Consider the following 6,168-nt stretch of genomic DNA (forward strand, 5'->3'; position numbering starts at 1 on the left):
ATATAAGGAACAAAACACTAAAATGGAGAAGTTACCATGTTTTTCATATTTTTAAATTCTAAGGGTTTGAAAGGTATATATTTGGGATAATGGACCTTTTTGTCTTTTTTTTTTGTCTGAAGGAAATTTGCGACCCAATCATTAGTCAAAATTATCTCCAAAAAATGTTAATGAAACTGGGCACCTTTTGGGGGACTTTTTTTTTTTCTTTTGAGATGGAGTCTCGTTCTGTCGCCCAGGCTGGAGTGCAGTGGCACGATCTTGGCTCACTGTAAGCTCTGCCTCCCGGGTTTACGCCATTCTCCTGCCTCAGCCTCCCAAGTAGCTGGGACTACAGGCGCCCGCCCCCCCGCCCGGCTGATTTTTTTTTTTTTTTTTTTTTTTTTTTTGTATTTTTTAGTAGAGACTGGGTTTCACCGTGTTAGCCAGGATGGTCTCAATCTCCTGACCTCGCAATTCGCCCGCCTCGGCCTCCCAAAGTGCTGGGATTACAGGTGTGAACCACCGCGCCCGGCCGAAACATTTTTAAAATATGTCAGCTACTTCAATGTCAGAGGCTGGACAGAGTTGGCTGAGAACAGTCACATTTAGGCAAGAGTCTTGTGTGCACTTTTTTGGTTATGAAAATGTAGGGCAAGTAAGCACTCGTTGCCCTGAGTGAAAAGTGACAAACATTTTTTTAAAGGGTTGATGAAGCCTGTCCCTCCCTTAATACCTCTCGATGGGCAAATTTCATTGTTGGCCTGGGGCTCACGCCTGTAATTCCAGCACTTTGGGAGGCCAAGGCAGGCAGATCATCTGAGGTCAGGAGTTTGAGACCAGCCTGGGAAACATGGTGAAATACAAAAATACTAAAAATACAAAAATTAGCCCGGCATGGTGGCGGATGCCTGTAATCCCAGCTACTTGGGATGCTAAGACGGGAGAATCACTTGAACCAGGGAGGTGGAGGTTGCTGTGAGCTGAGATTGCACCACTGTACTCCAACCTGGGTGACAAGAGTAAAATTCCATCTCAATATAAGTAAATAAATAAATAAATAAATAAATAAATAAAAATAAACATTGAGAGACTTCACAGGAACAAATTTCTGGTCTTTCTGGAAAATTGGAAATCTCTTGTGACACTGGACCAACGCCCCACATGACTATTGCTGCCTGGGGCCGAGCCTCAGTCCTTGGGTCTGCCCCCATCCTACATCCCACTTCTGACAGCTTGGCTCTGTCAATCCTCCACCTGGCTGGCCTTGTGAACTTTGAGATCACACCTCGTAGAAGGCTTGTGCTGGGACAGAGCTGGCTCAGTGCTGGGAGATCCCTGAAGGGACCCCAGAATTGGAATTCCAGGTTCCTGGAGGATATCAGCTGAAGGCTCACCTTTCTGTGTGCCCTATAGGCATAGATAAGTTTGGCGTTCAGGAGAAAGAGGGTATCAGAGCTCCAAGCTTGTTTCAGCGCTTTGGATCCATTTCCATCCGTTCTTACAGCTGCTCCTCAGACCCTAGCAGCCAAGATGGTGAAGTGAATTGAGAGCAAGTTTGCTTTTCAGGAAGCCTTGGAGGCTGCAAGTGATAAACTTGTCATAGTTGACTTCTCAGCCACGTGGTGTGGGCCTTGCAAAAAGATCAAGCTTTTCTTTCATTCCCTCTCTGAAAAGTATTCCAACATGGTATTCTTTGAAGTACATGTGGCTGACTGTCAGGATGTTGCTTCAGAATGTGAAGTCAAATGCATGCCAACCTTCCAGTTTTTGTTTGTTTGTTTGTTTGCTTGCTTGTTTTTGAGACACAGTTTTCCTCTTGTCCCCCAGGCTGGAGTGCAATGCAAGATCACGGCTCACCGCAACCTCCACCTCCTGGGTTCAAGTGATTCTCCTGCCTCAGCCTCCCAAGTAGCTGGGATTACAGACATACACCACCAGGCCTGGCTAAGTTTTGTATTTTTAGTAGAGATGGGGTTTCTCCATGTTGGTCAGGCTGGTCTCAAACTCCTGACCTCAGGTGATCCACCAACCTCAGCCTCCCAAAGTGCTGGGATTACAGGTGTGAGCCACCGTGCCTGGCCCTTTCCAGTTTTTTAAGGGACAAAAGGTGGGTGAATTTTCTGCAGCTAATAAGGGAAAGCTTGAAGCCACCATGAATGAATTAGTCTAATCATGTTTTCTGAAAACATAACCAGCCATTGGCTATTTAAAACTTGTAATTATTTTTATTTACATAAAGTATAAAGTATGGAGACTATAAATCCAACTGCCATCTGGATGACAATAAAATATTAATTCTACCCTAAAAAAAAAAAAAAAAAAAAAAGGAGGGTACCAGAAACAGACCCAGAGATGACTGGGGTCTGGGAGGAGGAAACTGGAGAACCAGTGAGTGTGAACAGTGTGTGTCAGTCAGGGTTCCCCATAGAAACAAAATATACAATGCTTGTGTGGTGGGGATGTGTATGTGTGTGGGGGTTTCATTTTTATTATTAATAGAGACTGGTTTTTGCCATGTTTCCCAAGCTGGTCTTGAACTCCTGGGCTCAAGCAATCCACCCTCCTTGGTCTCCCAAAGTGCTGGGATTACAGGCATGAGCCACCACACCCAGCCATGTGTGTACTTTTTTTTTTTTTTTTTTTTTAAGAATTGGCTCACATGATTGTGGGGACAGACAAGTTGGAAAGCTGTAAGGCAGGGCAGGGCAGGGCATCAGGCTAGAAACTCAGCTGGGGCGGATGCTGTAGTCTTGAGGCAGAATTTCTTCTCCTCCGGGAGAAGTCAGCTGATGGTATATGTTAACGGAGTCTGCAGAATATGTGCTCAGCAGCATCTAGTGTTGGAGTTAAGTAGCTGGGTGCTATGGTTCAGCCAAGGTGCCACCTGAAACACCCTCACATGGTGGGAAGAGCGCGGTTGAGGAAGGAACCCTGGAGACCTTGATGTTGAAGAGAGGGCAAGGGAAGAGGGTGAGTCAGAGCCTGCTGGGGAGGAGAGCTGGAGACATTGCATAATGCCGGTGACAGTGTGTCCACAGGAGTGGTTTTGGTAGGGGTGAGTGCAGGAATGGATGGCTGTGGGTGGATCAGGATGTGGGAGGTGAGGGGGCTTAGCTGACTCTTCCACGGCATGTGATCAGAAGATGGGGACGGTGAGCCGGGGGCGGTGGGCTCACAACTGTAATCCCAGCACTTTGGGAGGCCAAAGTGGGTGGATCACCTGAGGTCAGGAGTTCAAGACCAGCCTGGCCAACATGGTGAAACCCCATCTCTACTAAAAATACAAACTTTAGCTGGGTGTGGTGGCACATGTCTATAATCCCAGCTACTCGGGAGGCTGAGGTGGGAGAATCGCTTGAACTCGGGAGGCGGAGGTTGCAGTGAGCTGAAATTGCACTACTTCACTCCAGCCTGGGCAACAGAGCAAGACCCTGTATCACCAAAAAAAAGTCAGGGCGGGGGTAGAGTGAGAAGGAAGTGTTTCTTTTTGGTTTGTGCTTTCTGTAGCTAAGGAGAAGAAAAGAGCCAGTGGAGAGAGAAAGAGATGAAGTGAAAGACAGTGAGTGAGGGGCTGGCAGGAGTATTTTCCCTCTTCAAACTAGAGGAGATCTTCTTGCTCAGCCTCCACGCAGCCGGCCAGATCCTAGGGCAAAGCTCTGGCTAGAGAAGGCAAGGACAGGCAAGAGAATGTTTTAGAAAAAGACCCTTTCCATCTGGAATGCTTTTTCCAACTCCCTTCGCACCTTCAGGCTGGCTTCTAGTTGCACCAGGAACTCTGGGCCCACTTGTGAGGTACGAGGGCGACCCTGTCCATGAGGAGGACCTGTGGCTGCCTCCTCATCCCTTCCACCAAGCACAGGATGGCGCCATTGCTGGCTTCTGCTGCCCTCTCTTGTGGTCCTGCACCTCCTCACCTGCTCAGATGCTCCCCGGGGACTGATGCAGCTCTTCCTGGTCTCCACTGGTTCTTACTGGGTAGTGCTGGACAATACCTTGGAGTACCAGGAAGGCAGGGACCTGGCCAAGTGCACATACACGAGTGGAGGAATTTTTACAAAGCGACAAAGTATAACGTGAGAATTACAGATCTTCCTTACATTTCTTTTGTTGTTTTTATTTTGAATTACGTATTGAGGGAAGCGCTACAATTTTTTCCATAGGTGGGTGTCTAGGGCTTCTCCAGCCCCGCTCTCAGCCCTCTGCACTCACACTTTTAGAGCCACAGGATGTGGAAGGGCACCAGAATCACAAAGGGTGGGTGTGCCTGCTGGAGCTTTTTTTGTGCTGCCTGAAAGTTCAAAACACGCTGAAACAGGGAAAGAAAGGTATTTGCTCAAGTGACTAAGACATGTTCCAGCATTTTCCCACAGGCTTCTGCACATCTCAAAATAACTGCAACCCTGGATCCTGTCTGTTGGCATTCGATTACATTTGTATAATGTTACAGACAGTGGGCCGGCCAGCCAGCCACACTCACACAGGGGCTTGCAGGACCGCACAGCCCATAATGGAACTCCATGCTATGCATCCTGGCTAGGCTGCCAAGGGAGAAATACCAAGGCAGAGACCACAACAGTAGCAAGTGCAGACCTGCCAGAAACATCCAGATCACCAAGAGGCGACTTGGGCAAGGCCCTCCTTTCACAGCTGAGAGCAAAGGGCACAGAGAGGGGAAATAACTTACATAAATTAACTTAAATAAATTACACATCTGGGAATTATGAAAGGAAGTTGGTGAAAGAGTTGGTCCTAAACTCACATCTCCTAAAGATGGTATTTATTTGTGCAGGAACATCAATTTAGCCTTAGAATCATCACATCTTAAGTGGAAGGGAGTTGTAAGCACCCCCTGGCCATCCAGGGTGCCTCTGTGCCCGGGTCTGGACAACAATGTGGGAAGAAGGAAGTGCTGGAATGGACCTGCCACCCCTCCGGGGATTCACAGTCTTGCTGAGGAAATGACTCAGGGTGTTGAGAAAACAACTGGGCTTTGGCAAATGCACAGAAGGGTGCTGGGAGCTTTGGGAAGGGAGAGTTTGAGAAGGAATGCGTGGTCCAGGCCGGGAAACTTTCAACCCAAGGTGGGCCTCAGAGTGGGAAGATCTGGAGGCCAGGCATGGTGGTGCACATCTGTAATCCCAGCACTTTGGGAGGCCGAGGCGGGCAGATCACTTGAGGTCAGGAGACTATCCTAGACTGGCCAACGTGGCAAAACCCCATCTCTACTAAAAATACAAAAATTAGCCAGGCGTGGTGGTGCACGCCTATAATCCTGGCTGCTCAGGAGGCTGAGGCAGGAGAATTGCTTGAACCCGGGAGGCAGAGGTTTCAGTGAGCTGAGATTGCACCACTGCACTCCAGCCTGGGTGACAGAGTAAGACTCCGTCTCAAAAAAAAAAGGGAGTGGGAAGATTTGGAAAAGCAGATTGGGGGGCCCGTGCAGGCATCGCAGGAAATAGCCCTGACGCTCGGTAGATGCTCAGTGGTTGTAGCCCCCAACGCTTACAGGGGCCAAAACAGTTGAGTCACCAAGAGGGTACAGCTAGCTCTATGCCCTGCTCCCCACACAAGGCCCAGGGGCCACCAACACAGGCCGGGTAACTCCCGTCCTGATGCCCATGGAATGTCTCAGTTTGGATGATTGAAAATATTCCAACCACATTAAAGAGCTACTTATTTGATGATGTTCAGTGATAAAAATACTATCAACCTAATTCAGTAACCACTCAAGCAGACTTAACGTCATATGAGGTCCACTGAGTCCCAAAAAGAAGTGGTCACATCAACTTTTTTTTTTTGAGACCAAGCCTCACTCTGTTGCTCGGGCTGGAGTGTAGTAGCGTGATCTTGGCTCACTGCAACCTCTGCCTCCCAGGTTCAAGCAATTCTCGTGCCTCAGCCTCCCAAGTAGCTGGGATTATAGGCGCGTGCCACCACGCCCGGCTAATTTTTGTATTTTTAGTAGAGGCGGGGTTTCACCACGTTTGCCAGGCTGGTCTCGAACTCCTGACCTCAAGTAATCCACCCGTCTCGGCCTCCCAAAGTGCTGAGATTACAGGCATGAGCCACCGCACCCAGCCTGGTTCATTTTTAAAATAGTCCAGTAGGCTTTTGTTTTTTTCCTATTTACATGTTCCGAGTTTCTAGAATCAGTGGCATGTCGGCTTATACTCCCCAAATGAGTTC

General features: G+C 48.4%; 1 pseudogene; it reads left to right on the top strand.

Annotated features, from left to right (window-relative positions):
- Positions 1-1,512: 1,512 nt before the first annotated feature.
- On the top strand, positions 1,513-2,152 carry LOC111550710 (annotated as a pseudogene).
- Positions 2,153-6,168: the final 4,016 nt, after the last annotated feature.

The sequence above is a fragment of the Piliocolobus tephrosceles genome, chromosome 9, assembly GCF_002776525.5.
Source record: "Piliocolobus tephrosceles isolate RC106 chromosome 9, ASM277652v3, whole genome shotgun sequence".
Lineage (NCBI taxonomy): Eukaryota > Metazoa > Chordata > Mammalia > Primates > Cercopithecidae > Piliocolobus > Piliocolobus tephrosceles.